Source organism: Erythrolamprus reginae, chromosome 1 (assembly GCF_031021105.1).
Source record: "Erythrolamprus reginae isolate rEryReg1 chromosome 1, rEryReg1.hap1, whole genome shotgun sequence".
In the NCBI taxonomy this organism is placed as follows: Eukaryota; Metazoa; Chordata; class Lepidosauria; order Squamata; family Dipsadidae; genus Erythrolamprus; species Erythrolamprus reginae.
Window position 1 is genome coordinate 36,657,777 of NC_091950.1, and position 11,581 is coordinate 36,669,357.

The following is an 11,581-nucleotide window of genomic DNA, read 5'->3' on the forward strand; positions in this document are numbered from 1 at the left end:
AACCCGAAGGTTCTCGAGCCATGGGGGCTGGGTCACTGGCCTCTGTGGCCATATCCCAAAGATTACTGAGACATGGGGCTGGATCCCTGGCCTCCAAGGTAGCAGGTCTTCTCTGGGTCCCGTCAATTAAACAATGTCGCTTGGCGGGACCCAGGAGAAGAGCCTTCTCTGTGGCAGCCCCGGCCCTCTGGAACCAACTCCCCCCAGAGATTAGAATTGCCCCCACCCTCCTTGCCTTTCGTAAGCTTCTTAAAACCCACCTCTGCCGCCAGGCATGGGGGAACTGAGATAAATAAACAAACAAACAAACAAACAAACAAACACCCCATATCCATAACTTCCTGCACCGTTTAATGCCGTTCGGAGCCCCCCCCCTCCAAGCCTTGGCATTTAAAGTAAGCTAATTTCCTGCGCATTTAAAAGCACTCGGATTTCCCCCACCCCCACCCTTCCCCGAGCCTCTCAAAAACTGGCAGGAGGTGGGAAGTTTCAAAATACGAGTGTCTCGGCAGACCGGGTTTAGAGGCTATTAGGTTAGCTGGGCTCATTGCTCTTATTTATCAGTGATTGCTTGCCCTCTCTTTCCTTAGTGATCATTTACTGTTTCCTACTTGCCTGTCACTTAAGTATCTAAATTTGGACTTGATCTAATTAATCTAAGAAAATTACCTCAGTCAAGGCCTAATTTGAAGATCAATAGACAATCTGATGTAAAAAAATATGGTAAATTGACTTGTGGCATTGTAATAAAGCCGGTTCACATGCTTTTGGGAGCCATGTCAGATGGGGACTAGCAAAGCCCAAACTTTGGATAGAGAGGACCATTGATTTGAAAGAGGGGTAGAAGAATCCATCTACTGTGTGTTAGAATTAAACTAAACATCTCCCCCTGGGCCCTCTGAATTTATACATGGTATGCTTGTGTGTGTGTATGTTAGTATAGGGGTTTTTTAAACTTTTAATATTTTAATTAATTGGATTATGTATTGGATTGTTTTTTCACTTGTTGTGAGCCGCCCCGAGTCTTCGGAGAGGGGCGGCATACAAATCCAAATAATAAATAAATAATAAAGAATAAAGAATTGAACGTCCCTCACTCGACAGAGGGAGAGGGATAAGACACCACTTACCTCCAGCATTTTCAGCAATTCCAAGAAAACTCCACAACCTATTGCACCAGTAGTGGTTGCTCCAGGTTCGGCCTGGTTTTGCAACCAGGCCGAACCACCCAGAACATTTCTGCACATGTGCAAAACCAGTGTATGTGCACGCATGTGAACCGGTAGCAATGGGTTTTAGAACCCACTACTGAATTGTACCTTAATTCAGGTCACCCTACTGGCAGAGATTAACTTCTAAATGGCCTCAATAACTCTCAAAGTTGTAACAGCCAGGTACTGCAAAGCAACAAAATCTCTCCATTCCCCCCAATATCAGAACGGATAAAGTTCTGGGATGAGAAACAAAGTGTTTTCTTCTTCTTCCTCAAGTAAAAAACAGTTAAGTTGCTTTTTTAAAAAAAGCATCTTTAAGACCCTAACAAATATGCTAACCAAAAGAAAGGGAGGTTGAACTTAGCTGCCTGTTTTTTTCTCCAATAGGTTGAAACATCAAAACATAGAAGATTGACTGCAGAAAAAGACCTCATGGTCCATCTAGTCTGCCCTAATGCTATTTCCTGTATTTTATCTTAGGATGAATATATGTTTATCCCAGGCATGTTTAAATTCAGTTACAACCATGTCTGCTGGAAGTTTGTTCCAAACATCTACTACTCTTTCAGTAAAATAATATTTTCTCTCATTGCTTCTGATATTTCCCCCAACTAACCTCAGATTGTGCCCCCTTATCTTGTGTTCACTTTCCTATTAAAACACTTCCCTCCTGAACGTTATTCAACCTTTTAACATATTTAAATGTGTTAGTATATAGAACGTAACCAACTTGGGTGTTGCCATACGGTAGCTAACCATGTTAGCTTGTAAAATGTAAAGACTGTACCTTTAAGGAAATATTACTGGTTGGCCATAAGAGGGCGCCAACACCATTCCCTTTGGGGGGGGAGTTACTTTGTTAGAGATATATTTGCCGTGAGCTGTATTCTTGCTGTCTGCATAGTTTGTAAACTATTAGAGTATTATATTGTTGATTCTTTATATTTGTAAATAACGATATTGTTGTATATACATTGATACTAAGTCTGAGTCATTGTCTGGCTAGCCCATATTTCCTACACCACAACAACTCTGCTTAATGTGTGTTGAAGGTTTCGTACCGAGACATACTAACAAAATGTTTCGATCATGTCCTCCCTTTCCCTTCTGTCCTCTAGGCCAGTGATTTGCAACCTTTTTTGAGCCGCGGCACATTTTTTACATTAACGAAACCCTGGGGCACATTGAGCGGGGGGGGGGGGGGCGCTAAAAAAGTTTGGACAAAAAAATTCTCTCTCTCTCTCTTCCTCCCCTTCACTCTATTTCTTTCTCCCTCCCTTTCTCTCCCTTCCTTCCTCTTTCTCTGTCTCTCTCTCCATCCCTCTTTCTTTCTCTTCCTCCCTCCCTCTCTTTTTTGCTCTCTTTCTCTCTCCCTCCCTACCTCTCTCTATGTCTTTCTCTCTCTCTCCTTCCCTCCCTCTCTTTCTCTCTCTCTCTTGCTTTCTTTGTCTCTCTTTCTTTCTCTTTCTCTCTCTCTTTCTTTCTCTTGTTTTTTCTCTCTCTCTCTTGCTTTCTCTCTCTCTCTCTTGCTTTCTTTCTCTCTTTCTTTCTCTCTCTCTCTTTCTTTCTTTCTTTCTCTCTTTCTTTCTCTCTCTCTTGCTTTCTTTCTCTCTGAGCTTCGCGGCACCCCTGACCATGTCTCGCGGCACACTAGTGTGCCACGGCACACTGGTTGAAAAACACTGCTGTAGGCTATACAGATTGAGTTCATTAAGTCTTTCCTGATAAGTTTTATGCTTAAGACCTTCCACCATTTTTGTAGCCTGTCTTTGGACCCATTCAATTTTATCAATCTCTTTTTATAGGTGAGGTCTCCAGAACTGAACACAGAGTCTAAATGTGTTGAGAGATCTGTGCCAGCGTACAACTCAGGTCAACTGAACCACTCCTTGTGTTATCACTTTTGTATACAGAGAGCATGTCCTATCTTGTGTAGGTGAGCATCCATCAGAAGCATTTGTTCACACAGGGAGAAGATGACATCGGGTGAATCATATATTGTTACTGAGCCCAGACTTGTTTGCCCTGTTGACCTAGTCACCTTCCTGTACAAAGGACGAGCTGGTTGGGTATTTATTCTAAATACTTCCACATTATTTATTAATTAAGAAAATATGTGCGTTTTATGTAGGAAGGAACTTAACATGCTGCAGATTTCTGATTGCTTCCATCACATAGTATGGTCATCCTGAATATACAAAACTCATGGTATAGGGTAGTGATGGCGAGCCTTTTTTTCCTCGGGTGCCAAAAGAGTGTAGGCATACACTATTGTGCGTGCGTGACTGCCCACACCCATAATTCAATGCCTGGGGAGGGTGAAAACTGCTTCCCCCACCCCACAGAGGCCCTCTGGAGGCCAGAAACAGTGCATTTCCCAACTTCTGGTGGGGCCAGTAGGCTCGTGTTTTGCCCTCCCCAGGCTCCAAAGGCTTCCTTGGAACTGGGGGAGGGTAAAAACCTCCTCCCCATCACCCTAGAGGCTCTCTGGAAGGCAAAAATGCCCTCCCAGAGCCTCTGTGCAAGCCAAAAATCAGCTGGCTGGGACACACATGGACATTGGAGCTGAGCTAGGACAACAGCTTATGTGCCAGAAGATATAGCTCCACATGCCTCCTATGGCACCCATGCCATAGGTTCACCATAACTGGTATAGGGAATTCTGGATGACATGTAAGACCACAGCTAGAATACTGCCTCTAGTTTTGGTCACTACAATATAAAAATATATTGAGACTCTAGAAAAAGTGCAGAAAAGAGAACCAAGATGGTTGGGGGTCTGGAGACTAAAAGATATCAAGAACGGTTACAGGATCTGGGCATGGCTAGTCTAGTGAAGAGAAGGACCAGGGGAGACATGATAGCAATGTTCCAGTATTTGAGGGGCTGCCAGAGAGAAGGTGGGAAGCTATTTTCCAAGGCACCCAAAGGCCAGACAAGGAATAATGGGTGGAAATTGATCAAGGAGAGATTTAACCTAGAAATAATGAGAAATTTTATGACAGTGAAAACATTCAACCAATGGAACAGACCCATTATGTTAGTCTATCTGTCCTGACCAGGGGTGAGTTTTAACTTACCTTGCTGCTGGTTGCTTCCTCCTGCACTGTGCGGCTGCACCACAAGTGCCACAATCTCTTTTTTAAAAAACTGAAAACAAGATGGTGATCCATGCGCTGTGCCAGAAGCTCGACTTCTGAGGATGTGCAGAATTTTTTTAAAAAGTCCCCCGCAAAATTTTTTCCAAACCCCCCCCCCCAAAGATGCTGGTGACCAGGAATGGGCTTCTGCCCATTGGGGTGGGGGAATGCAGTGGGGTAGCAAAAATGGAGCTCCACCCCAGAGCACCCAATTTATTTATTTTATTTATTTATTTATTAGATTTGTATGCCGCCCCTCTCCGTAGACTCGGGGCAGCTCACAACAATAACAAGAACAATGTAAAAAACAAATCTAATAATTTAAAAAACACTAAAAACCCCATTATTAAAAGCAAACACACACACAAACATTCCATGTATAAACTGTATAGGCCCGGGGGAGATGTGTCAGTTCCCCTATGCCTGACGGCAGAGATGGGTCTTAAGAACTTTACGAAAGGCAAGGAGGGTGGGGGCAGTTCTAATCTTCGGGTGGAGCTCGTTCCAGAGGGCCGGGGCCGCCACAGAGAAGGCTCTTCTCCTGGGTCCCGCTAAACGACATTGTTTTGTTGACGGGACCCGGAGAAGGCCAACTCTGTGGGACCTAACCGGTCGCTGGGATTCGTGCAGCAGAAGGCGGTCCCGGAGGTATTCTGGTCCGATACCATGAAGGGCTTTATAGGTCATAACCAACACTTTGAATTGTGCCCGGAAATTGATCGGCAACCAATGCAGACTGCAGAGTGTTGGTGTGACATGGGCATATCTTGGAAAGCCCATGATTGCTCTCGCAGCTGCATTCTGCACGATCTGAAGTTTCTGAACACTTTTCAAAGGTAGCCCCATCATAGAGAGCATTACAGTAGTCGAACCTCGAGGTGATGAGGGCATGAGTGACTATGAGCAGTGCACTGAAAGATGAAAGAAAATGCAGGGTGTCCTGCATAAGCCACACCCACAGTGTGGTAGTAAAAATTTTGGTAGCCCTTCACTGCTGGTGACCTGTACCAGCACCAACAGATCCAATTCTGTGACATCATCATGACATCACCAGCAGCTTGCTATCGGTTCTGGCAAACCGGTCTGAATCAGGAGGAACCCACCTGTGATCCTGACCCTTTGTTAGGTCAACAGTGATAGGGGTTTTCATTAAAAGGAGGCCCTTGAAATGTTCAATGCTGCAGAATCAGAGTTCAGAACCAATTCTGCAGCCCTGAAAAGATGTTACATGGCAGTCAGCTCGAGTTTGGTTTCTAGTCTGAATTGCTGAGAAATAAAGGCAAAGTTCTAGCATGTTCAGCAATAATGTTATCTTTTTTGCAGAGAAGCTTAATTTGATCTGCTCTGCTTTTTGGATTAGCTCCGTCCATCTGTTTACAATTCAACAACATTTGTGGAACTCGTCACCTCATTGGATTTAGTTTGTTTGGTTTCTTTTGCTAATATCCATGTAGGTCATTTGAAGGACCTACATAGTTAGGGGATGTTATCCAGGATAGCCAAGGAAATCTCTAAAGCTTAACAAAGTATTTAGGGGATTTGTTTTGCCACTATGTGACCTGGCTGATCTCTCAGTATGGAAAGGAACCTGTGATGCTAAAAATTCAAGGCAGGAAACACATCCAATCATTATTTTAAAATACAGTGGTACCTCTACTTAAAAACTTAATTCGTTCTGTGACCATGTTGTTAAGTAAAAAAGTTTGTAAGTAGAAGCAATTTTTCCCACAAGAATCAATGTAAAAGCAAATATTGCCTGCAAACCCATTAGGAAAGAAATAAAAGTGTGGAATTTGGGTGGGAGGAGGAGGAGGAAGAAGAGGAGGAGGACAGTCACTGTTGAAGGAAGAAGGTGGGGTGAGGTGAATAAAAAAAATCCAAAACTTTAAGGCTTAAAAGAAAAAAAGAGGGATTCAGAGGCGGTGAGAAGAAGCATGTGCCTTCCATACACCCAGCACGAGGCTGCCTCCCATACACTACGCCAGAGAGAGAAAACCAGGTGGGCGAGATGGCGGAACCTCCCGGTCCTTTGACTGAAAGGCGGCTGCTGCTGCTGCTACCTGCTTCCCCTTCCTTCCCATGATGAAGGGCCCCCCTCTCCTCTCGTTTGCTCGCTTTGTAGCCGGTGCCTTTCCTTCAATGTGGTGACTCCTCAGTTTGGCTGAAGCTGAGTTGTTCCTGCCGGGGCAAAGTGCCCTTTTGTCTTTCCACAACCAGATGCTCCGGGAGGCAACCTTGCTCAGGGTATATGGGAGGCAGAGCAAGGGAGCAACCACAGTGAAGTGGTTTATTCCCTCTCTAAGTGCCCAGAGAAAGGAAAATGCTTCGTTCGCTCTGGACTGCCAAAGCCTCCTTAAGTGCCACTGAAAGGCTCCTCTGGCAGCCCAGAAAAAGCCTGAGATGGCTGAGATTAAAGAGGGAATGGCAGGAAACTGGCCAGGCCTTCGTGCGGCTCTCAAATTTCCTGGGAAATTTTTCTGGGCTCGGGTTCTTAAGGTAAAAATGGTTCTTAAGAAGAGGCAAAAAAATCTTGAACACTCGGTTCTTATCCAGAAAAGTTCTTAAGTAGAGGCGTTCTTAGGTAGAGGTACCACTGTACCAGGAAGCTAATGGATCCAGCTGTTATAATTATAGGCTAATAGCTGGATTTGAGCAAGATTATTGGATTCTGACACAGGAGACATTTACATTTCAATGGACCGGATAAAATATATAAACTCTGTTTTTGAAAAAAAAAAAAATCTCATTTCAGGTTGTGTCTCCTATCGCTGTGTGTAAATCTTTTTAAATTTCTGTTGGATTTCTAACTCTGTTACAGACACTCCCTGAAGGATTTTAAACGTCTCACGTGGCTGTTAAATGAGTTACAGAAGACAAAGTATTCAGCAAGTCTTATTATTACAAGAAGATTTACGTAAAGGAATGTCACAATGTTCCAAGCTCTCCGAGTACAAACTGGCAGATCACACTGTTGAATAAGAGAAGATTACTGCCTTTTTTTGTTCCAGAGTGTAGTCTTCCCAGAAATGTCTGGTCGGTCATTCCACCAAAAGGGCAATGAAAATTAAAACGAGATGAGCCTTCGGTTTGATCCAGAAAAGCTGTTCTTACTCTTGAATCAAAACTGGAGAACATCTGCATATGTTTGAGGACCCCGTTTTCTTCAGTTTTGTTTATTTATGGGTAGGATGAGGGTGTGTCAATTTTAACATCAAAGAGCACAAAGATGATGGGAGGGGAAACTTTTCCTGGCATATTTATTTCACTCCCCCCACCACAAGATTTTGGTAGCAAAGGGCGGATCTAGTATTAAACTGCTCAACAAGGAAGATGGGTGGCCTCTAAATAGAATAACAAATTAGGGTGGAGTTGAAAAAAAGGATATAAGCTTAGTGAGAAGGCCAGAGGAGGTAAAGTAACAGAAGAAGGAGGTTCCATTTCTATCACTTAATCCTCATGAGATGTGCCTCCTCCCTTATTTATTCACGAACAACACTAATGAATGGGGAAAATAATGCATAGCTTCCATTTTTCTTTCATTGGAAGATTTCATTGCTCATTGCTTCCTGAGTGGAACTACAACAGAAGGTTGACTTGTTGAATGCTCCCATCGAGTCATCTATCTATCTATCTATCTATCTATCTATCTATCTATCTATCTATCTATCTATCTACCTACCTACCTACCTACCTATCTATATATCTATCTATCATCTATCCATCCATACATCCACCCACCCACCCACCCACCCACTCACCTACCCACCTACCCACCTACCCACATACCCACATACCCACATACCCACATACCCACCCACCTACCCACCTACCCACCTACCCACCTACCCACCTACCCACCTACCCACCTACCTACCTACCTACCTACCTACCTACCTACCTATCTATCTATCTATCTATCTATCTATCTATCTATCTATCTATCATCTATCTATCTATCTGATTTCTAGGCTTACACCATACCGTCCTTCTGTCTTCCATTTAATCTCTCTCTCTCTTTTTTTAAAAAAAATCTTCCTGTCCAATGAGCATGCTCAGTTTTTCATTTTCTGGTGTATTTTCAAACGAATTATGATAGCAAATTTCTACGTTTTGAAAATCAAATAATGTACATGTAAGAATTGAACTCTTGGGGCAATGTAAGGGATATTATATTATTCTACTATATCATTATTATATAAGTATGCTTGTTTTACTATTATGCAAGTATACTATTTTGTGTGGGTGTGCCTTCAAGTCAGGTTGTAATTACACGGATATTTTCATGAAGTTTTCTTGAAAACATTTTTGAAAGGGATGTGTTATTGCCTTCCTCCTTGCGCTGGGAGGGAGTGACTGCCCCAAAATCATCCAATTGGTTTCTGTGCTTAAGGCAGGACCTCGAACTTAGGACTCCCCAATCCAGTACCTTACCCACTAAACCAACTGGTTCTCTATATGATCTAGATTTAATAATACGTTAAAATGCTATGAATGCTATAAGGAATGTTGGCATTATTGCATCATTTTACCTTTGATTGTTAACTTTCAATAATAAAAATAATTTAAAATATTATGTATATACAAGATACTAAGCAATGCTCTGTTAATCAATCTCTGCTGGAGCCCCTCTTCTGTTCCAGACTATTCCATGTAACACTTACCTTTCTCTGGCTGCTAGGCATATTGCTTCTTCACTGGGCTTCTGCTCTCTTAAAACTATGTTCAGATATGGTTCCAGAAATCTTGGGATTATCCCATACTTGCTGTTTACCTTTCTTGCACATAGTGCTATTTTGACTGAAAGAATGCTGTCCTTAGAAAGCCAAACTTTATATTAGCATATAGAACGATGCATTTTTCTCATTTTCTATAGATGGTTTTACCTTGACACAAGACCTGAGCACTTTGAGTAATGCTAAAATATTTAAAGGGCAAGGTAAGATCTTCTTTGGTGAGAAAGCTACAAGGGGGAAAAGTACAGGATATGATTTTCAGTTTGGAGTTTTTAATTTATTTATTAATTTGTTTGTTTGTTTGTTCGTTTGTTCGTTCGTTCATTTGTTCGTTCGTTCATTCGTTGGTTCATTCATTCATTCATTCATTCATTCATCTATCTATTCCTCGGACTCAGGGCAACTCACAACAAAATAATACATAACATTTAGAAATCCAGTTTAGAAACATACTAAAAGCCTAAAAGCCTAATTTCTTTTTAAAAAAAAACAATCACTCATATTCAGACAATCAACTTATACTATTTCAAAAGGTTCTTTGATGAACATTTATCAAACATTTATTACGCTCATAGACCAGCATAAGTAACAGTTGATACATCAGTGCAGGGAATCTATTCAAGGAATTGTCTGGTTCTATATTCATAAGCCCTCTGCTGCCATCTTGTGGTTTTTGCATCCCATGATACATAAAACACCACTATGTCTATTTTAAATTTGGAACAGCAATAATAATAATAATAATAATAATAATAATAATAATAATAATAATAATAATAATAATAACCATCATCATCATCATCATCATCATCATCATCATCATCATCATCACAACAACAACAATAATCTTCTTGTCCTCTTCCTCCTTCTTCCTCCTCCTTCTTCAGCATCCTCCTCCTCCTCACCATCACAAATCAGAATACAAGTTAAACCTTTTTATCTAAAAGAAATCAAATCCAACCACTGCTTTTAATTTGAAAACTTGAAAATTTGAAACTGTGATCCTGTGACCCTGGAAGAAGAAATAGATACTGGGAAGATTGTGATTCTGAACACAAAGACCAACTCCTTGAAATGGATTCTTGCTAGTATGGGAAACCAGTGAATAACTCTGTAACATAACAAACAAATGAGACTGTTTTGACCAAGAGGGTGGAGAGAATTGGAGAACCCACCAGGAGAATTTAACCATCTATTTTATTAGCTTTTCAAATGCAAGAGATTTAAACTTTTTTATTGGAGAAGTATAAATGTTGCTTAACTTTATTTGATCTTAGCATTTGTGGTGTTGTGAAGAATAGCAAAAATAGAATATCTGTACAAAATTCCTCTACATTATTTCTCATAGATATTAAGGATTAGCTTTGGTTTCGTTTGAATCTTGGAGCTGTTGAAGCTAGGATTTAATTAATTTAATTTAGGCATGGGAAGGTGAAGTCTTTGGAGAGGGACGGCATACAAGTCTAAATAATAATAATAATAATGATAATAATGATAATAATAATAATAATAATAATAATAATAATAATAATATTAGAGTGGTACAGTGGCCTAGAGGTAGAGCTCTCACCTCACAATCAGTAGGTTGTGAGTTCGATCCTAGGTAGTGGCAAATATTCTCTCTTTGGGCACAATGAGTAATTATCTGCTGTGAACTCTGCATTGGTGACAAGAAGGGCATCTGGCCAGTAAACATTCCACTCAATTCAGTTGTCCTGGCTCCACCCCAATGTAAGGGATTACTGGGTCACTAAAGGATTTAAAAAATCAGGCAGATGAAGATTAGCTGGGCAATAGACATCTGCGCGTAGCCCTGAAGTCATGAAGTCAGACAAATAGATGGGTGCCAAGATAAAGGAGTGTTTATGCATATGTTTTGGGAATGCCCGGTAGTGCAGAATTTTTGGCAAAAAGTGCAAGAGGATATTAATAGGATGTTAAATACACGATGGATAATTACCAAGGAAATGGCAGTATTAATTAAAAGTAATGCGATGGGAGAATTTAGAGAAATAAAACAAGCAGCGATAGAAAGCGCTCAGGCGGTAATAGTCTTGGGTTGGAAGGATGCGACAAAATGGAGAATGCAAAATTGGTACCAGTACATGGTGGATCACATTTAATTTGAGATTATGGATAAAAGGATGCATTTAATTAATGAAACTGATTTGCGACAACTGATGGGACGATGGGACAAGGTAAGACGATATATGGCGAGTAGAATCCGAAACCAAGCTACAAGAAACAAATTGGAATCACTTTATAATATGTTAATAGATACTTTGCTCTTGGTTTTTTAAAAAAAATTATTTATTTATTTGTCAAATACACAATAAGGGTTTTAGTGGATATATATCTATATACACATAGTAAAATACATAATGAAGGTTATAGGGGAGATACTCATAGTAAAATATATCTAATAAATAATAGAAAAGAAGATATAGTAGTAGAACATATCAATGAAAGAATAGAAGGAGAGATATAGGAATAA